The sequence below is a fragment of the Lepisosteus oculatus genome, chromosome 10 (assembly GCF_040954835.1).
Source record: "Lepisosteus oculatus isolate fLepOcu1 chromosome 10, fLepOcu1.hap2, whole genome shotgun sequence".
NCBI lineage: Eukaryota > Metazoa > Chordata > Actinopteri > Semionotiformes > Lepisosteidae > Lepisosteus > Lepisosteus oculatus.
Genome location: NC_090705.1, coordinates 15,575,199 through 15,597,118, shown reverse-complemented (window position 1 = coordinate 15,597,118; position 21,920 = coordinate 15,575,199). Strand labels below are relative to the sequence as shown.

The following is a 21,920-nucleotide window of genomic DNA, read 5'->3' as shown; positions in this document are numbered from 1 at the left end:
CTTTTAATTGAATGCAAAACAAAAGCGATGCAAACTTCTATTATATATTGCTGTTTTTAACGTCAATAAACTTTCCATGTAGTTTACAAGGAGAACATGTTTGTAACAGACTTAAGAGATCCACAGTGGCACTTTTTCTGTTGTCCTGGGTCCCAGTTATTCACAGCTCATCGGCAACTTGATGGGATGTAATCAGTGCCTTAGTGAAAACTGAAAGTATTAAAATCAGTCAAACAGATGCAAGTGATTGTAAAGACCTTGTTCATAAGTACACTGTATTATTAATGCTCTGAATTTAAAGGCTGTTTACTTCATTTAAATCACTATCAGAATGAAGTGTAAAAGCCTCAGCTTAACTGCTTAACTGGCTTCAGGGATGACTTCAAATACAGTATAGAATCTGTATTTATTTTTAGCTGTTGTTTTTCACACTGTCTTGGAGTATTTTCCTCAGATGTACACTTCCAACTGTCCAGACAGCTTTTAAACAGAAGGAGTGTTACTCTATTTATCCATGCATCACAAAGTGGCCCTTATTTGGGTCAGGTTGGAGGCTGACAGTGAAAAAGAACGGACCGCCAGCGTGGAAGAAAGGATTTCCAGATGCTAGCCAGTTCTGTAACTAAATATTCCGAAGCAGTTTTAATAGAATGCATATTGCACACATGGTTATTTGTATTTCTCTGACTGAGACTGAGTGGTAAGCTACTGCTCTGTGCTCCCTGAAAGCGATTTCAAAATTCCTCTGGAAACTCTGTGTAGAAGACTCAGGAAGACTCAGGCAGTACAGAGTACAGTATGTTGGAACAGGTGAGCTCTTCAGTGCATGGTGGGTTCTGCACGCAGGGGGCACCCAGAGTTTCCGGGGCTGGATTGCCCTGGTGGAGCTCTGCAGGGACTGTGTGAGGTTGGAGGCAGTCTTAATAGCATACTGCGCACCAGTGACCCTTGTAAGGCACATTAGAGCATTAAGTGAGTTTTTGCTCTCCAGGTCTGCAGTGTAGAAAAAAACAGTTTGAATGGCAATGCATTACATTTGTTGTCTTTATCTTTGCTGGGTTTGTGCAAGAATGTCAGTGGTACAGTAGATCACATTCAGTAAAATAAACATTCTAAAGTGCTGTGGGGTGTAGTGAGAGTTGTTATTGCTTTTCCCATGCTAAGGAAGGATTCTTTTTTTTTCTGAGGGCCAAATACAGTATAACCAGCTGACATGTGACATTGATATATGAGGTGGTCACATCTGTCTTTTGACACTTCTGGGACCGAGGTGTCAGCTGAGATATCAAGGTATTACTCTGGCCTAGGGTTGATCTCAGTGTCTTCGTACTTTTTCACCTTGAAGCTGACTTGCCAAGATGGATTAATCAATGTATGATGCCTAATGTGTACAATAAACATGATGAATTTCTGGATTTGCATATAACATCTAATCTAATTTAGAAAGAAGACGATTCAGCACTGAAGGAAGGAATGTTTAAGGGCATTTTTGAAACATGAGAAAGAAGGTAGACAAATTATTTAGATATTAAGTATTTCATTTTTTACTCACCTGCCTTTGGTAAAGAGATATTTCTCTGTGACTTCCCCTCTTACATGAGGAATAAAGGCACTCGCACAACACCGTGTTTACAATGACCTGCATTTTGAGAAAATGTGGATTTCTGTTCCCTAGCTTCCTCTCATAAGAAAATATTTCCATTTCCCAGGGAATGGGAAGAAAGTGGAGCAGAGCTTGGTGAGCAGAGCTTCCTTCCTACACAAGACCTCAGTAATGATGCAGTCGTGAATGACCTTTGGCCTCTATTGTAGAAATGAAGCATGGAGAGAAAGATAATATTTCATGACCGTTTTTCAGTGGAGGATGGCGTTAACCACTGCTTTTCTCCATTTTCTCAATTTTGACTTTTGCGAGTTATAGAATGTTCTGCTTAATAATATAGAAACAGGAGGGTGACAGAAATTGGCTATTAAACACACCTACAGGCAACAGACTTGAGTTGAGTCTTGCATTCTTCAGATCCTTAATGGCATGTATGAACATCACTAAGCTTGCATCTAGGATTTCCGATGTACCTGTGTACTCTGGAGCACTGAGGCTACTCATCTGGGACGTGTGAAGGTAAAGTAAACCCTCTGTTCAGATGTGAAGTACAATTACAAGATTTAATATCAGCGCCTAGAAATGATGAAGGGGAATACCTTTTTTGGAATTATGGTCATTTCCATCGTCACTTTCTTTGGGTTGATCAGATCATCCGGCTGTCAGTCTCTTGGTACATGGAAGAGGTCCTTTTCTCACTGCTTAGCTTGGACATTGACACTAGAGGAGACCAGAAGAATTGTTTCTAAAATAGGGTCAAAGCAAACATGAAGAAATGCCTCATCAGTATCAAGTTCTGGAAAGTCATGGCTATTAACCAGATAGAGGAAAAATATCAGTGAATATCATGTAGAGACCCAAAGGAGTTGGAACAAACACACAAAATGAGTGACAAAGGGAAATCGCTGTGACCTAGTTGTTGAGTACATGACCTGATATTTCCTGAGACACCTGCTCCACCTGCCAGAGAGAGTGCAGGTTTCACATTGGTCTCATCAGTGACCTTCAGGTTTGTGGAAGAGGGCTTCCACCCTCCAGCCTGCTCTGTACCACTTTCCAAAGAGACAGCAGGATACTAGGAGCACCTGCATACAATAAGAAGTCAGGAGGTGGTCCGGGTTATACAAGTCCTTTGGAATGCAGCATCATGTCACTTATGAACCACCGGTCAGTGTTTCCTGGCAAAGTTCTCCCTGCGTTCTTCCCATTCCTGAATCCCCCCTGTAGCCCAACTGATCCTTTTTTCCCTGCTCTCCTGGATTTTCCCTGTCACTTGCCTGCTCCGGTTGAGGGCCCTGTCTGCTCTCATCCTATCGTTCCTGCTGAGTGTGTCCGTGCGGCCGGGTCTCTGTGGGTTTGCTGCAGTGGCTTCCCGCTGTCGGCACGCACACTTCTGTTTCCCTGGCCCTCGTGTCACACAGGATTTTCCCTGCAATGGGTGTGGCACTTCTGTTCCCTTGGTATGCGTGCTGGCAGTGAGATCTGCTGTTGCATCACACTCGCAGTCCTGGTGTGGTGCTGTTGTTGGCCAGGGGCCTGGTGGCTCAGCCCTACACCCTGGATTACAGAGATTACAGCTCCTTGCCCGGGTGGTTCTTCACTCCCACACTTCAGCACTTCTGTACTCCAGCCCTGTTACCTATCAACCTGCTCACCACCTGGACACAGGCCTGTGGACTCAGACTCTGCCTCAGCCTGTCAGCCCTTCTTGCCAGTTTTTCTTCTGACCTGCCCATGAGCACTGATTCTGGTCTTATAGTTCAGCCTGGTCCCAGCCGCGCCCTCTGCAGTTTGCCCTGACAGCGCAGTCTTAGCTTAGCTCACCCTGCTAATGTGCACCGAGTGCTGCCTGGTTTTTGGCACGCACTCCGTAGACATGTCCTCAGCGGTCTGCCCTGACAGCTAAGCTCAGCCTGGTCTATGGAGCAGACTGCTCAGCCCAGTCCTGTCCTCAAGTCTCCTCCCTGCATTCCTTCCGGTGACACAGAGGCCATACTGGAGGAGAAGTGGAGCTCGCCACCGGACTGTGACAGTCTTGCTCTTGGCTCCTTAGTGCCTCCTTGCCTGCCCTCACCGTTCAGATGGGCAGTGCGGAGTAACACATTTTTACTGGAATTTCAACCCCCAGTCCTCTGGTATGCGGTCCAGAGTCCTAACCATCACTTCCCATTTGCCAAAGGCTAACCATCATGCCACAGTTCCACCATGTCCTTTTTCACCCAATAATGGCACAAGTTGATAAACAGTCCGTTTGAATTCTGTGAATTGATGCGTGCTAAGGCTAAGCCTCCTTGCAGAGTCTTTTGCTGTGTCATCTGGCCGAGTTCTGGTATTTTACATCTTCCCCCCACATTGAAATGAACTCGTTGGATTTGTCCAGTTTTCTCCCGACAATTATGTACCCTTGCTTTGTGTCCGCCCTCTGTGTGAGCAGCTGCATCAGGCCATGCTTGATTTACAAGGATAATAAGCCACCAAAATGTTGACTCGCATGTACTGTACATTAAGACAAAACTGCTTATTTCACTCTGGCACTATCTAATTGTCAGCATAGTTTTTTTTTTGTAATGACTTATTTCTTTCAAAAGGCCAAGTTTTCAAGTAATTAGAAAGCAAAGGTCTTCAAGCTCTCATTGAGACATTTTCCTGTGTTTTTTCAACACGTGTTAGAAGCCTGAAGGACTGATAAATGCTGCTGGTTATCCATTGTCAGCCTGTGTGTGGTGGGCACAGTCCTGAGTGCAGGGAAGTGGGCGGCTGGGTTTGGGAGAGCATGTGGGTGTGTGGTGTGTGTGCTCGCCGCAGCTCAGCCTGTGTAACTTTAAGAGGCGGGGTTAGCCTGTGTTGGTATTTCCCAGCCAAAGGGCTGGAATGAAATCCAGGGACTGAGTGAGTAAGTGAATGTTCACAGACAGTGTGAGGGAAGGGAGAAGAATTTCTACTTTTAAAACTGACCGAAGAGAGAAAGAGTGGTAGTGTGAGAGGGAAAAAAAACACCTTAAGTGAAAGCCAGCATGGCTCTGTATAATCCTGCCAGCCTGCCACCCAATGCTGAAGAGAAGGACTTTATCGAGGCTTATGAAAACGTCAGGGAGAAATATAAAGGTAAACGCCTGCAAAGCATTAAAGTTCTTTGGCTTGAGAGGAAATTGCTGATCATGACAGGGAATGGTGTGTATGAAGCAACACATGCAAGCTTGACTCTCATGTGCTAACTACTTTTAATGATTTATACATGCACATGCTCAGCGATTGTGCAATAGCAGATTGTGACAGTATTACCAGCACGATGACAGGGAGGAACACTGTAGATGTGTTTAACTTCGGAACTTACTACTTTTATCTATATAGTCTAAATGTCATTATTTACAGTGGGAAACAGTGGAAGTTATAGTTGCAGTTTATGGAGCACGGGCTGTATAAGTCAAAGTAACGCAGTTTTTTCATTTAGTGGCATTTTTTCATTCATTGCCCTAATTTAAAGACATCTCATTGTACTGCAGTTACATGCTTTTACTCCCACTCTAATGTTGCATTATTTTTATAACAGTTTTTACTTTTATGCATGCTATTAGAAAAATGTACATACTGTGTGGGTACCCAGACCATAGATGTACCTCTGTGGTACGTCAGGTTATAGCCTTTAATATCTGTCAAAAGTATGCTGCTCCAAAAGCCTACCAATAGATCGGGCATCACTGTTCCAAAAACAAGCTGTTCTTGCTTTAAAAGTTTCCAGTAAAATTTGGATTCATTCATATTTAAAAGAGTGAGCATACAAAACATGTCAAAGATGTTAGAAGCCTCAAGTGGAGACTCCCACACTGCTCTGATACTGACGATTGCCTGTGGAGTTAAAGTACAAATCCAGGACTGTTTGGTGTAAGGTGTGTGCTAAGCTTCTCCTTACTTGTTATTTGTTTCCACTGAACCTCTAACCACAGATTGTACAAAAGTCAAGAAGCAAGTAGGACTTCTAAAAATAACGGCCCAGTTTGTTTTCTCTCTCTGGGAGAAGCGGCCTATTCCACTGATCTGATTTATTGCCAGTGTTGTTGGTATAAAGTAAAATCAGCTGAAGTTTATATTAGATGTTAGTTTCTTGCTTTATTCGGCGCGTCATGCTTTTAACCAGGGCTTTAGTCCTTATAAAGTCACAGCAAGAGTCAGTGGTGTAGTGAAGAAGCAGTTTTTTTCTCTGCTTCTGTGTTTGACAATTCTATTTCAGGAGCCTGGCACAATGGTGCAAAACACAGGGTTCGTGTCTGAGCCATGTGCTTCCTTATAGAGCAGGTAGAGAGCTGGGCTCGTTCCTAGTGATCTCATTGGTCTGAGCAGAGGTCACTTGGTCACAGCATTGCCCTTTTCCTGGATTGTCACAGAAACAGTCTGACAAGTGAATATCATGTTTATAGCTCTGTAACACCACTCACGAATGTCACCTTGTCACATTCAGGATCACTCCTCTTTAATGATCCTTTGCTTTATTTTAGTAGCCCATGGTTCATAGATCCTGAAGCTTCTTCTTCAGATTATTCCTTTTCCCTCATGTGGAATTGCATTCCCACTACAGATCAGGCGAAGAGTTGAAGTATTATCACTTCCTTATAAAAATATCTAAGAATTCTGTTAAGATCAAGCTCTGATTTCGTTCGATCGCTTTGTACTGTATTAGCTTATTTTTTCATTTTTGTTTTTATGTGAAATTCTTGTGAGCTTTGATAAAAGCATGGATTTCATCTACTTAGTACTAACAGTGCTAAGATACTGTATCAACATTGTTATAGTGATTTCCAGATGCTGTTTTAGAACCACCTTCAAAAGAAATAATAAGTCTTACAATGCAATAAAGAGAAAAGCTGTAAAGAGTGGGTCTATTCCCGTGTGCTAATCATTGTGAGGAGTTGTACAGTTGTCACTGAATGTATAACCTGAGATAACATCATGCTCACATTCTAGAAGGTGTGGCACAGCTCTCTCTGAGATCCTTCTTCCATGACTTTGACAGCATCCTGTTCTTTGGCAGTTTCCTGTCTTTGGCTTTATCACAGAACAGGTGTGGAGCTTTTTTTAAAGGTCTCACCATTTCAGTTGCAGGCAGCACTCTTTTTTCTCTTTTTGTCTGTGGTATTAAAACTTGTGCTGCCTTTCCTTAGAACTGAATGTGCTTTTCTTGCACTTTGAAGCTGCTTGTCTTTTCCTTTTCTTCTGCGAAGCGAAAAGTTTGACTTTGCAGGCAGTGTGGACATTAGTAACTGGTGATGGCTGGTGCCCAGCAGCCTTTCAGGCACCTACACTTGTTCTCATAGTAATAACCCACACGGCTCTTTCATACACAAAGTAAAAATATCTGCAACAAATATAGCTGTGCCTTACTCAGCCAGCCATTTAGAGTGTGCAGTCTGCTGTGGATAGGTTTCAATGTATAAGAGATATTTAAGAAAATGCCAGGTTACTTTTTGCTGAAAACAGACCCCATGGAAAACTGAATTGTGTGTTTATTAACAGTTATTTAACCGTTTAGATAATGTCTTTCATCAAACATATGCAAAAGCAGTTGGAGGGTAAACTAGATAAATTCTCTGAGATGAATGGAAAGCTTGTCACCATCAAGACTACTCAGACAAAGTCATTTCTGTCTGCTGATATTTAACCAAATTCTATGTGTAAATGGCCTGTATACATGTCTGAGGATTATGGTGAAAAGACAGAACTGCAGAGAGACATTAGAAACTTTCAAGGAAAACCCTCAGACATCCATTTAGTGCAGTTTACTTATACAGTACATCACAGTTCGATTCAGGCTGATGAAAACAATGCTGAGCTTCTTGAAGAAAATAGAGTGATGTTTTGATGTCACATTATAAAATGAGAAACCACTTATATTTAACTTACTCCTACTGTGAAATCTCTTAAAAGGTTTTTGGGTCTTGGGTCTTTTTTAGGTTTTTAGGTATTAACTCTGTATATATGAAAATTTAGCACACTTAATAATGCTTGGTGTGTTTGTTGCCTGTGGATGGTTTGGACAATTGGTTTGGAAAGTGAAACCCACATTAGGGAATTTAAAAAAAAAAATCACAAATGGAAAAAAATGCCAACCACAGAGCTGTCTTGCTTTTTGTTTTTTCCATTTGTCCTGTGCATCCTGAGCTTTGTCCAGTGTTGTGCACAGAATGTAACACACAGGGCTCCCAGTACTGTTTAAAACATATAATAACCTACTGTATAGCCACAGTATATAAGCAACATGTCTAAAAATATCATCGCTACCATGTGCTTTTCTGTCTTGAGGATGCTGGGAAGGACCTCTGTCTTGAGGGGAATGTGGGTTGCCCAGTAACAAACTCACATGTTCTGTGCAGAGTTGGGAAATTCCTACAGTCACAGTTCACCTTGTAAAGGAGGGTGTGTGACTGGAAGCTGGGGTGACAGCTATTGCAATGCAGAGGTCTGTCCTTGCATTGGGTTTATTTTATCCACGGTACTTTTACTGATGCCTTTATATCTTTGACCACACTGTGTTTTTATAGCCTGCTTTGAACACAAAGCATCTCACGAGTCTTACTTCCCTAACAGCATGTCCCCAGCAGCAACACTCTCTAACATCATCTCAGGGGACAATTTGTTCTTTAATAGCAATGGAGACTGGACAACAGAAGTGGGCTATGTGAAAGGTCACTGTATTGGATCTGCTTCTGCCATGAACCACTGCACTGTGGGTACTTCCTCAGGCTTCAGGAAAGCACACCCATGCTTCCATCTACTCCTGGCATCTGATTTCATGCAACATGACCTGTCACTTTAAAATAGTGTCATTTCAAGACACGCAGGCTTCTGAAGATGTCACTGTGCACAGCAGCTCAGCTGTTCATCATGGGAAACGAAAATACGCTAGAAGCAAACGTCAACATGAGGGTGCTGGTGTTAGTAGAAAGGACGAGAGCCTTAGAATTCAAGATTGCCGTTGTCAGTAAAACGTGTCTGGAATATTGGTGTCAGTGTCTAAAGCTTCTGCACTATAATGTGGCTTTTCCGTGCACATTGTGGTCACACTGCTGTGTACTGTATCTCATTCTCACTTGATGGCGGAAAGCAAAACAGGAATCGTAGCTGGTGAAGGCTACATAGATTGTTATCGATTCTCTTTCAGCTGAATATGATTGCAGATACATTTCAGTCATGATGTTTTTTTTCATATTCTTCCATTCTGTCCTAAGAGCCTATTGCAGGGCACAGAAGCACATGGGCAGTTTAGCGACATCAGTTTACTTAGTCAGCATGTCTTTGTAAAAGTGGGATGAGCAAGCGAATACTTAAGTGAGCACAGGGAGAACATGCAGACTCCACACAGGTTGGTGTGGGTTCCAGAATCGAACCTAGGACCCCAGACCTGTGAGGCAATGGCACTGCTGCCCTGCTGTACCACCCCTATTTTTAATCAGTGTCGTTGTTTAAATGCGAGTCTGTGTCCTGTGTTAATGTAAACAGGCTTGGGTTTGGAGTCTTTTTTGAGAGGAGCAGAAACTGGGCAAGTTTGTGTTACCCCTGTGAGCAGTGCTTCACTTCTAGGGATGTCTTCAACATCTCAACTCTGCTAAATCAATACGTCATGTCTAAGCATGATACTCTTGGCAAAGAGTGGCAAAAGGCTTGGTGCTTTTCCTTACATACAGTAGTGTTTATATATTGCAGCACTTTATAATACATTCATTAATTATGTATTTCATTTTAAAAAGTAAAGAGTTTAAATGTTAACACCTATTAGACTAGCCATTATTATAATAAATAGTATCACACACCCAAATCATCATTACACAGCAGTTTGAACCTTGCAGATGAACAATGGTAATGTATTTTGGAAAAGTACACTCATATAGCCATATTGTAATTATGACATTAAATGAAATATATATTATGTACAGTACAAAGTTTTTGCTGACACAGATAAATATCAACATGTTGCTTATATGCAAGAATGAATAAAGCAGTGACATGCTGTGTGATTTCTGTATATTTTGTCAGCTTCATTATATATATTGCACACTGCTCCATCCATATATGTGCATCACATACTAAACTATGAAGGGCAGTATGTTAATGCTTGTTTTGATTTCAGCATATGGAAACATTCTGAGTAAGAATCATTCATTGAAAACAAGCCTTCCAATGCAATCTTCAAACATTACTAAGTTGTTTTTTTCTCTTTTGATTTTCAGGTAAGTCCCTCCCTCTGATGGTCTGTCTTGCTGTGGTAATCAATCTGGCCGTGTTACTGAACAGCAGGTATGGCGAGAGAGCGACAGTTTCTGAAGGGCAGGAGTCTGCTGAGGGGACCCAGTGATTTTAATGAGGTGTCGGTGGGGAGGTGACTGCAAGCCAAGGGGTCTGTAGGAGGCTCTGCCTTCTTTGCCATTTAAGTTTAGAACCTGCAGTGAAAGATCTGTGAAGATAAACTTCCTTGGGTCTCATCTGCTCAGAACCAGCAATGTCTACTTCAGTCTTTCTCCCAGTGAAGATTGAGTGGTGGGGGTGAATTCCAAGGGCCTAAGATAAGAACACAAATAGTTAAATCATTAGAATTTACCCACCAGATACCAGATCGACCAATCAGAAAGAGTGATTCTGAATAGTTTGAATAATTCTTTGTTAGATTTTGAGAAAGATTTAATAGGTTGTATAATTTCTTGATTTCATGTATGTTCATATTTTCCAGTGATTATTTCTTTCAATGAACATTCTGGTGGGCTTTACAATATTAAGTCCCCTCATGTATTTTGTAAAGAATTTTATGGATCACTGAAAGCTTTAGTGACTTTGCAAGTTTAGGCCTTCTGTGTTCTTGCGCACTGCAATTTTTCCAAAAACAAGACAATATGAAGTAGTTTATGATTGTGCTTCACTGTGGGATTAGCCTCCAGAATTATTCACTGAAGCAATGAGGCCACAGCCTTTCTCACAGCTCTGGTGCACATGTAGCACTGCTGCAGATTGTGCATTTTGCTTTGAAACTGCTGGTCCTCCTCTGGTGTGGGAACAGTTACTTGCCCTCTTGGGCAGCGTTGTAAAGACCTAGTAAGTAATGGAAACTATAAACCTAACGGGGGTATACAACATTTTAGGGACCTGTGTCTGGCTTTTAAACAGGTGCTGGCAGAAAACCAGAGAAAAAAAAAACGAGGGAACGTTTCTGTAATGGAATATAACCTGACGTTGGAGAAATGGATAATCTTCCAGCATGGAACAAATAGGTTTGCTTTTCTTATGGGGGGTATGAGTAGGGAGAGTTCAAGCTTTTCCCTTCCAGAGTACTGTCAGTGGCAGCCAGGACTGTCTCACAGTTTGCCCTGTAGTATTGTTATGTACAGTATGTGTACAAATGCAGAACTGTTGATGTGAGTAAAATCTGGATGAGCTGTCCCCAGTGCATGCCAATATGGTCTCAAAGGCAGAAATAATAGAAAAGTTGCAAAGCACTGTTTCTCAACTAGATAGCAAGTGCTGGTGAATTATTAGTCAACACCATTAACTGTGATTGATTTGCTTTATCAGTACTGTTTACCCTTATGTGGTTTGGCCCACCCCTTCTCTGCATGCTATGTGTGGTATGTCGGAAAATAAGATTTTTTAGACCCCACTCAAACCACACACAGACCTTCACATATTTGTAATCACAACATAATTTGAGTGATACCTGGATTAAAGAAGTAGAATTCAATGTCTGGTACTTAGCTTGAGCACAAGTACATTTAAATGCCCCTCAAGTACTTAATCTAAATACCCCTAATGTACATGGAACCAGAAAAAAAGCACCACTGTGCAGCCTTGAAGGATGTTGTATAGAACAGTGGTGGTCAGCTCCAGCTCTTGAGGACCTTGAATTGTGTTTCTCATTGCAAGTCTTACTTTAATTACTTAATTAGAATAATTATCTGGACAAGAAACAAGTCACTTGTCGTTGTTAGGTTTCATTACGTTGCTAGTGTACATACACAAAACTGTTTTTACCCAAGTTTGGGAGCAGTATGTGTGCAGCTTCTAAAAAGCCATATCAGGGTAAGACGGGGTAAGACAGGGTAGACAGCCAGTGCCTGAGTGTCCTGTGGAGCTCCTGGCAGGACCAGCTACCACACACACTAGGTGAGGCAAACCTAACAAGACACGTAAAAAGAAAGGAGTCTTTTGTGAGCTGTGTTTTGACGAGGGGGGGGGGGGTTGTTTTGGTTAAGTTTATGTTAGATGAATTAGTAAGAAGTCTATTTGCCCTATCAGGGTAAGGAGCACAGCTGTAGAGATCCACTGACAGATAAATGTTAAGTCGTACTTATTTAGTGTTTTATAGAGAGAGAGGAGTTGATTTGCCATATGTACGGTACGTGTACATTGGGATTCATATTCACGCTGTTCACTCGGAATTTGCACAGCACCATAGACAACACCACACAATGTACACAGTGCGTGCTAAAAGAACAACAGCAAATAATAAATACCGTAATGAAGGTGACAGGCGACCATCCTGCACGACAACATTCAATGGGTAATACAGAAGAACACAGAGCTCTGCACTTTTTACTTGGTAGCCAAGTAAAACATGCAGAGTGCACATTTTATAGGTATTTGTTTTTGTTTTGGGTAATGAATAAACAAAGAGCATGGCTGCCATTGATACAGTTCAGTGTCTGTGTTCTTTCAGGTATTGATTAGTTGACTGCTTATTAAGCAGCCCCAGGCTCCTTTAAGATGTCACCATCCACAGTGTTTGCTGAAACAAGGAGGTGGTGGGTGGCAACTTGATGTGGGAGGGGTTGGCAAGAGGCAATGGAGTGAAGGTGGATTTTCAATAGCAAGGACGGGCACCTGGGAGCCACTTGCCACTGATCTCACCAGAGGCTGCTCGTGGGTGGCACTTAGAAGTGTTCGGATTTATCTAAATTTGGTATCACGGGTTCCATTGTCTATATGAACTCCGGGAAAGAAATGAAGTTCTCCAGGGAAGAAATGAAAGGATTAAATTATTACCCGTTACAGCAGTTAAGAGTGAGGTGTCCTTTTTTATAATTGGTACATTACCAACATTTGTTGAAGGGTCTGTTTTTAAGAAAAAAAATGTTTCATACCTACAGTAAATGGTCATTGTTGAGAATGAAGTGATTCTATCACTGCAGATTGTCTTTCATCACATTATTATAACTGCATAATTACTTATATCCTTTACTCTATGTTTACTCCATTTCCCTTTCCAGAAGTCTGGTATGATCCAGGCTACTGTGTTGTTCTGTGTCTCCAATCTTTCTGTCTTCACAGTGTATTATGACACAGAACATTTTATTTCTGACAGTGATGAAAGTAAAAACAGAGGCAAGGGTACAAGTCTTTAATCTTACATTGTAATTATACATTTAAAGCTTTTACATTAAACTTAAGTTGTTTTCTCATGCAGTATTACATTGACATACTAGTGTACATGCCTCACTGAGTCACAAAACACACATACTTACAGGCACTGTTCATGTTGTAGAGGTTTAAATCCATCCATTTTCTAACTGCTTCTTGCAATTCAGGCTTGCTGGGGAGCCAGAGTGTATCCCAGCAAACAATGGGCACAAGGGAGGGTACACCCTGGATGGGACACCTGTCCATCACAGGGCAGAGACAGCGGCATGCACACACACTGGAGCCAATTGTCCCAAATGCTAGTTAACCTACAGTACCAGTATGTTTTTAGATTGTCGAAGGAAATAGGAGCACCTGGAGGAAACCCACGCAAACATAGGGAAAACATACAAACTCCACACAAATAGCACACTAGGTCTAGAAAGTGACCAGATAGCAATATTAACCACCATGTCACGGCACCACCCGGAGGTTTAAATATGTGGTGAAAAGCAACTAATTGATGTCATCCAGCTTTTTCACAGAAAATTACTGGGGATCATCTTCAACAACATGGCTGAGTAGCCTGTCCTGTTTTTGTGGGCAAGGAAGTGAGCTGATGTTTCAGGTATTGTAGTATACGACCTCTTGTCACTGCCTCTGAGCAAAAATACTTGTAAGGAACATCAAACCTATCAAAAAATAATGGTGTTATTTCAGAATCAACATCAATCTGCTGGGACACAAATCCTGAGTTTATCAACACTAAAATGGGGTTAAGTAGGTCAAAATCATCAAAGTAGCAGGGCAATGTGAAATTAACTTGTACAACACTGCAAAGGAATTTGAATTAGTTGTACTGGGAAACTGGCAAAATAAGGACGCAAAATCTGAAAGGGTTCATCTTGTAGTCATGACCACAGTGCTCACACCACTAAGCTGCCAAAAGAATAGCACAAAAGGCAAGTATACAGAATGTTTCATGCTGCAAGATGGAAGATTTAATGTGCTTCTTTATGCATCTACAATTTCACAAGAGCCTGGCAAAAGATCCTGGTGTTCAAAATATTTTTTAGCAAGCTTGTCAGACACTTGACACTTCTAATCCACCTCACATTTTCTGGAAAAAGAATGTGTTTTGTCAGTAAGCTGTGGCTGGTGGTGAACATGGTGTTTAATCATTGCAGTGTCCTGCCGGTTCTCAATGTGTGTGTGTGTGTTTAATATTTGGCACAAAAGCACTGCTTTAGATTCAATATCAAAGTCTAAGAGTTTTTTAATATGAACGGAAATCCTGCCTTATATTGTTTTAATTGCATAAAATTAAATGTTGTATAACTAATCTCTATTTTTTAGCATTATATTAATTTACTAGAATGTTTCTGTATTCATATATTTCATTAAAACTGTTTTAATGGGTTTCAGCTTAGTTTTGATGTGTAGTTGATTTCAAAGATGTCTGCTCTAGTCACACTAGGCTTTAAGATCAAAATGAGAACAATTCCTAGTACTTCATCTGAGGGGCTCAGTTGAAGAAGTGTGATGAAAAGAAAAAAACAGTTGAAGTGTTTCACTCTCATGTCTGTGAGTTTTCTAATGATAATGACATCATTGTTGTAAAATAGATAAATGTTACCATTGGTGTACACTGCGTGTACTATAACTGTTGTTTTGAACTAATGTATTTTTTTTCTCCAGCTCTGTGAAAATCACTCTAATTTAATAGAGAAATAATTTTCCTTTCCAAAAGTGTTTAAAATGATAACAGGAAGGGTAAAAACCCATTCTTAATTTAATTTAAGTAATTTAATTATTACTGGCCAAACATCCATTGGGGTGAACGCTGTATACTGTATTACTACTCTGCAGGGGATTGATTTTGAGGCATATTATCCCTCTATGTTGGGAAATGTTGGAGTTGCAAAACTATGGCAATATTATTTCTTACCGGATATAATTGTCTTATTGAAAGAAAATAATCTAAAATCTCTTTGTCTTCTGTCCATTTCTAATAATAACTGGACTAGGTCAGGACTAAAAAGTTGATTGAGTGGCAGGGACCTTAGCTAACACTTATAAACAGGTTTGGTCATTATTTGTAAAACTTTATTACTGAGTTTGTGTAGAGCATTGATGCTGATTGAATACATTTTACTTCTCTCTTGTTAGAACTATTTCTGATCAAATGTCCTCTTAAAAAGACAGTGTTGACATTTATGAATTACCAAACACCAAACAGTTTGCAGGGTCTTTACCATAAGAATATGTATAATAATATTCTCTTGGACATGACAAGAAGTCCAACTTGATTTTGTAAAGGGTATATAGAAAAGTTACACATAAGAGTTTCTTTTAGCTTGTTTGCAGTAATCACTGGTTCTCACGAAAGCCCTTTGCTTAATCACTCAAGTGAATCAACTTCCAGATTATTTTGACTTTAAAAATGACTAACTGGGCATTTCCCTGAAGAATAAAGATAAAGAATAGACTCATAAAACAATACGAACAGTGAGAAATCTTTCCCAAAACTTCCTAGTTTTCCATCCAGTAAGGGTGACTTTAGCATGAATCTCATGCAGGGAAATTCAATGGCTGAAAGACTGAGGAGCACAGAGAAGCAGGTGATAGTAGGGAAGGGCTCATAGCATAACAGATTTGTGTGGTAATTCTAGACCTTTGCGATGGGTTTTTATAGCTTTAGGCAGTGTTCAGTGGTATGGAGCAGGGCTATCACGGCACGCTGGCGGAAACTACAAACATTGAGCAAAGACGGTTTTTCTTTATGTGTCTTATTTACCACCTGGAACAAAAATGCATGGAATGAGAACGTGTTGCAATGTGGATACCCCTCCTTTGTCTCTGAAATAGATGGAAACTTTGTATGTGGAAAAACTGCTGTTTTTTTTAAATTACATTTTCATCGTCTGCCCATTTTCACTGGGCCACTTCAGTTCGTACCCTCAACTCTTGGCACACAGCTATCTCCTTCACAAAAAAGTGGACTTTTCACAAGTTTATACTGTTTTTCTCTACTTTTACCAATTACAGTACTTCTCTTATATTGCTCAATCAATCTTCTGTAGGAGTCAGACCTAAATGTTTTGAAAGACCTAAAGGTTTTAGCTGAAGTTTTTGAAAGTATGACGAGTCTCTGTGTAGTAGAGGTGGTGTCTTCAATTCGGTATATACAGTACATCTATCGGAATAAGAGGACAAATAATACAGTCAGAGCCTTTCTAATTGGCTTAATGAGTGTTGTACAAATTTGCTTGTAACCGCAGGAATCTCTGTATGAAGACCTGCTGGGGTGTAGAAAAGCTGTTTTTGATTTCTTCTTGCAGAGGAATGTCTTTAAAGTAAGGAAGAAGCACTCCTTCTTGAAAGTCATTTCGTTAATCTTGAGAATATATGGTTTGTAGCAGCGATTGCTCAATGGCTGCTCCTGGAAGGATATATGCCTTTTTTCCAGTGTTGTTGATCTGTATTTGTATTGATGAGTTAACTTATTTGAGTGAAAGAAACTGTGTGTATATCCTTCTTGTTTACTGGAAGGTTATTTAGGTTTAGGTGAGTAATAGGTTGGCACAAATGACCGTTTGCTCAAAGTTGGACAAAGTATGCGTAAGACTGATGTGTCTAAAAGCTATCTGCAAAAGTGATTTCATAATCCGAGCACGCATGGCAGCACAGTGAGAAATTTGTCTCTAGCTTGTGATATTTCCATATGTGTGCACCTGTGGAAAAGCACAAAGCTCGTATTGTTGCCAAATCTCAAGAAGGGAGAAAGCAAATGTGAGAAAGGGAAGCACTCCCCACAATAACACAGGTATAGAAATGAGTGTGTAGCTCATGTGTGAAGATGAAGATATGGCGAGAGTTAAAAACGTCTTTCTCAACACATAAGTTTCGACTACTACTACTACTGTCCACCTGAAATCTTCTTTCACTTCTGTAAAAAATGTCTTCTTACTACAAAGTGCAGTTAAACTGAACTTCAAAGAGAGCTGTAAAATCTTGGCAAACATTCATAAATGGTTTCTGAAAAACATGAAAGGAAATGGTTTCATGAGGCGCTGTGACTACTGCGCAATAAAAGAAGCTGCTTGTACCCAGAGACAGCACGCAGGTGCCACAGCACTGAGCACGAGAACATCAGATTTCTGCAGCCGTGAAGCGAAGCACCCCGCAGGGCCTGACGGACATGACCGTGCAGTTGGCTGGAGTGCAGAAGTGATTGATTACGCTTGGAGGTGCTCATTCTAATGTCACAGGCTCTGTATCCTTCTTTAAAGCTTTGAAGCTGATGAGTATTCTCTAGTGGTGCAGCAGGCTCTTGACCTTGTCCAATTAAGATGATCACTTTGTCTCAGATCAGCGCTTATGGTAACATGTCAAAACATAAAGAAGCCCCAGTCTGGTGTGTTTCTCAGTCCTGTTACAGCAGCCCAGAAACATGCAGAACAATAATGCGGGGACTGTAAGATGGCATGTTTGCGTTGGCCAGATGCTGCAAATTTCACATGGGGTTGGTCCAAGCTGTTGCAGGGTTATCGAAGCAGGCAGGAACTGGACCTCTGCCATATCTGGCAGCTCTCAACCCTAGTGCTCCCTGGGGGAAATTAACCTCCTATCTGATAGGGCAATAGGGACCTTACACTGAATTCCACAGAGTTAGGAGGGATTTGACTTGCTCAGTGACAGACACTATTATGGCTCTCACAGAGCTCAAGAACTCCCCTGGTTGGGTAAATTGTCAGTCACAAATTGAAGATATAACCACTTTAGTTTGTATCTGGTTTGGTATACATTGCTAGTTTCTCCATATGACTTCACCCGTGGCACTGTGGTATTTATTTTCTCGAGTATGACACTAACTTCTCAACTCATTTTTTTAAATACCCTCATTGAAGGATTTTTTCGTCTTTGTTCAACCCCTTGTGTGCTAATTAACAATACACAGAGAACCACAAACTGTGTTTACTGTTTCTGTTTAGGTATCCTTTTTACACATATCAGCGATTATAAATATCCAAAGGTGTGTCTGATTTTTAATAATCTGGGTTTCTGTGAAATTAGTCATTTAGTAGTTAGTAGTCAAGTAAAGAAGAATGTTTTGGACAGAGAAAGAAAATTGCACAGAAATTCATTTAATGCATCTGGTGAATACTGAGGTTAAAAGAGTAACATTGACAATTAGTTTACATTAATGGAATTAAGGATGCCAGTTGTTTAATGGTTCATGCCAAGACATTTACATCTGAAAACTAAAGGCAGAACTCCAGGCAGGGAGGAAAATGATGAGCGACATCATGAAGGACTTCTGCTGATGCAGCTCAGTTAACTGTGATTCCGGTATACTTATGGAAATTTTATTCTGCGATACTTTTTTCCGGAATTGTTTTACTATGCAGTGTTCATGAAATAGTTATGTCAGTGTTTTTTGCCTCAATACAGTAAAGTGCTACTGGAAGTGCAACTGGATTTATATAAGAGTTTTCCTATAAATCCCTCAACATATACAGCATGAATAAGAACAGGGAGACATCATACCTAGAGAAGTTTTAAAAGGCCAATGAAGATTAATCAAACTGTGTGCCTATAGAGCTCTCCAGCTCGTATTTCTTACCCAATAGCAAACTGTCCTGAGGAAGCTGCCTGAGGCACTTCAAAGTTTGTTGATGAGTTATTTGAAACCTGGATAAATATGTCATTGGTGTAGACTGATTTTGGCTGGAGAGCAGTCCTTGTGTTTGTTAGATCTCCTAGGACACACTGGAAAGAAAGATGATTGATCTAAAGCAATGTCTCTTTGTGAAGAACCTTTAAAGTCAAAAGTATAAAATGGTGGTTAACGAGTAGGGGTTCTCTTCAGCACTGTGCTAACCTGTGGTTCTGTAAACGTGACAGGAGGACCTGCCCTCACCCCAGGGTCTGTTTTTTAAAATTGTAAGAGAACTGTAAAAGCAAAAGTAAATAATGAACATGCTAAATTAATATTTTACACAGAAGTTGACCTATCCTGTGTTATACAAGCATTGCCACCATTGTTGGCCAAATTCAATATAAATGACACTGAGGTTCTACAGGCAGGGTGGTCTTAAAATAGGGGCTTGATGGTGTTTTCCCAGTCATACTTTAATCATACTTGAACAATGTTATTCATAGACCTCTAGTTAGGATATAGCAACTCTCACTAAGGACAGTTACTATATACTGGAACGCTAATTCTTAATAAGGGAACAGAATTGAACCAGAAAACTATAGACCAACCTGCCTTACTTCTGTTTACTAGTAAAGAAAGGTTAGTGCTCTACAAGTAGAATACTTAGAAAAGAAACAGCCAACTTGGATTAATAAAGGGAAAGTCTTGTTTAACTAAACTCATACAGCTTAGTTAAGATAAAGCACCGAGGACAAGTGTTACACTGAAACATATGCCATAAGAAATTTCTTTTAAATCCTGCATGAAGGGGTAATTCTTATGATGAAGTAATGGGCAAGCAATCCAGGGTACTTCCATCACACGGAGCGAGAGCCAGTTAACAAACAGGAAACATCCACTGACCCGTTTGCTGTTTCAAATTTTACATACCCAGGGGATGGTCTGTGGCTTGTCTGTGGCAGAGTATGTGAGTTTCAGAAGACAAATTAATAGTTTGTTCAGTTGCTGGTGGAGAAAATATTTTTTTGTGCCTGAAGTGAGGCGAAAGTGATTAAAAGAGTCCTCTTCCTTGTTGGAATCTGAGGAAGTTGCAGGCAGGTGTTGCATCATCACTTCCAATATGTTAATATGCAGCTTTTATTCCTGAGTTCTTCTCTTTCCAGAAGCTTCAGCTTCTGTTACCAAATCAGGGCACCTACCTGCTTTCTTCTCTGCTCTCTCTGTTCATTCTGTTCCAGGTCTGTCCCTCCACTCCAGAGTCCTACTGAAGTCTCGTGTCTTAAATTATTTTATACAAAATACTGTTTTCGGGGTAATGCTGAATATTTAATGACTGCGTGCTTGCCTATACATATACATATAGTGGGAGAGAGAATTACATATAGCAAAAGATTTAGAGACATTAATGCTGGTAATCTCGTTTTGGTTCTGGCACAATCTGCATGATCGTATTGCCTTCACAATGAAGAAAACGAGCTGTAGCTAAGGACATTTTCTTAGAGGGTGAGGGTAGTGATAAAACCATTAAGGAAGTGAGAGATCAATAGTTCCTTCCACCTTCCAGTCTTTCTTATGTGGGATTTCTATTTTATGAAAGCCTCACAAGGTTCTAATGGATCTAGACTGTTCTGAAATGTCTGCACACAGTAATTAGTACAAATCCTCTGACTTGATGATCCTTCATATGTGTGCAGAGTGTGTATTTTTTCAGCTAAGAGACTGTTGTTCTACATTTTTTACAGAAGCTTGTATAAAGACCGTTCATCTTCACCCACTTTAATATTTTATGAAAAAGTCAGACCTCCAGAACAATAGTACCCTCAGTGTGAGCATTAGTCAAGGTCTCACAGTATAAATGCTTATTAGCTGTGGCATTTAAAACATACAAGCTGTTATGCAGTATGAAAATGTGCTTGGAGCAATTCTTGTTAAAGCGATAGTGCTTCATAAAAAGAAGGCAGAGCAGATATTGCTGCTGTGTTCATCCTTGGCTTGTTTTCTGGTGGCTGCAGTTCCTTCCTGTTTGTGGAGGATTGTCTTCATTGACAGATTATGAGCAACAGACAAAGGCCATGCAGTTAAAATGGGATTTACTGGCCTGTCCTGAACCTTGGACTAATGCAGAAAAGCACGTTTATTTAGATTCTGTTTTATCTTAACAATGTGATAGAGCTTAAGACTAATGTTAGAAGGACACCTTCCAAGACAACTTAGTGCTTTGTGTTGTGAACATAATATTGTAATACAACGGGGGCTCAGGCGGGCGCCCTTGCCGCATTAGGTCGGCCCCCCACCGTCGGGGGCTTGAACCCAGGACTCCTGCGTCACTCAGCAGGGACCCAGCCCGGTGAGCCAAAGAGAGATCTCTCTACAGCCCAGTAGCTGTAGTCCTGCTATCACAGGGAAGGGCGGTGATGTCACCTGCTCTGGTACGCCGGCTCTTACACAGTGCCTGTCGGCCGTAAGCGTTATAATATGTTATTTGCATTTTAAAATCTTGATTCCTTCTATTTTGTCATCTTAAAATGTTTATTCTTGTGCTCACCTACATATATCAATCATATTTAGTGGCATCTTTTTAACTTTATTCTGATATATTATTATTAAACACAGCATGTTCCAGATACAAGTGTCCCACATTCATTCCTGATATCTAAGGAATGTCCTATTCTGACGGGGTAAGAGAACTGAACTTTTTTAGTCTTGAACACAGAGTGCTGGTTCAGATATTAAGGTATCAAGCAAGCTGCCCAGTCATATTGTTGAAATCAATACCCTGGCTTCTTTTAGGAAAAAACTGGGTGAGATCAGACATTTTTCTGATCTCATGTTCTTGTCTTGTATTCTGGGAAGGAAAACAATGCTCTCTCAGGTCTTCAAGGTCAAATTCCCAATTCAGTTTCAAGGAAAGAAAAAAAGAAAATAAAATAATTCACCAGGTCTTCTATTTCATTTCTGTTTCTCACATACCACAGCGAATGTGGAAGTGCAAAGTCATATTTCATAAACGGATCAGTTTATTCTTAAAGGTTTCTAGTCAAAGAAAAAAAAAACCCTCTTCATTCTTGGAATTACCAGTGTGTGGGCATATTCTCTTCATATACAGTAACATCAGCCCTCTACTGACCCACCTGCTGCATTTCATGCACTTAAATAGGTGTGTTTGTCACATTTCTAACTCTGGAGTTATGAGCTGTCAATGAAACACCATTTTGTACTGCCAGTCCATACTTGCCTGGCCTCTCTCAGGTATGGCAGGCATTAGATGTGCCTGATGGGACA

At 40.6% G+C, this 21,920-nt stretch overlaps 1 protein-coding gene and 1 long non-coding RNA gene across 2 annotated transcripts in view; both read left to right on the top strand.

The window, feature by feature from the left end:
- The window catches only part of pleca (plectin a), a 296,093-nt gene that overhangs the window by 33,713 nt on the left and 240,460 nt on the right, over positions 1-21,920 (top strand). The window lies entirely within an intron of this gene.
- The window catches only part of LOC107078642 (uncharacterized), a 73,044-nt gene continuing 55,741 nt past the window's right edge, over positions 4,618-21,920 (top strand). Inside the window, exon 1 of the long non-coding RNA XR_001479593.2 lies at positions 4,618-4,708. This is a non-coding gene — a long non-coding RNA (uncharacterized lncRNA). The remainder of the gene's footprint in view (positions 4,709-21,920) is intronic.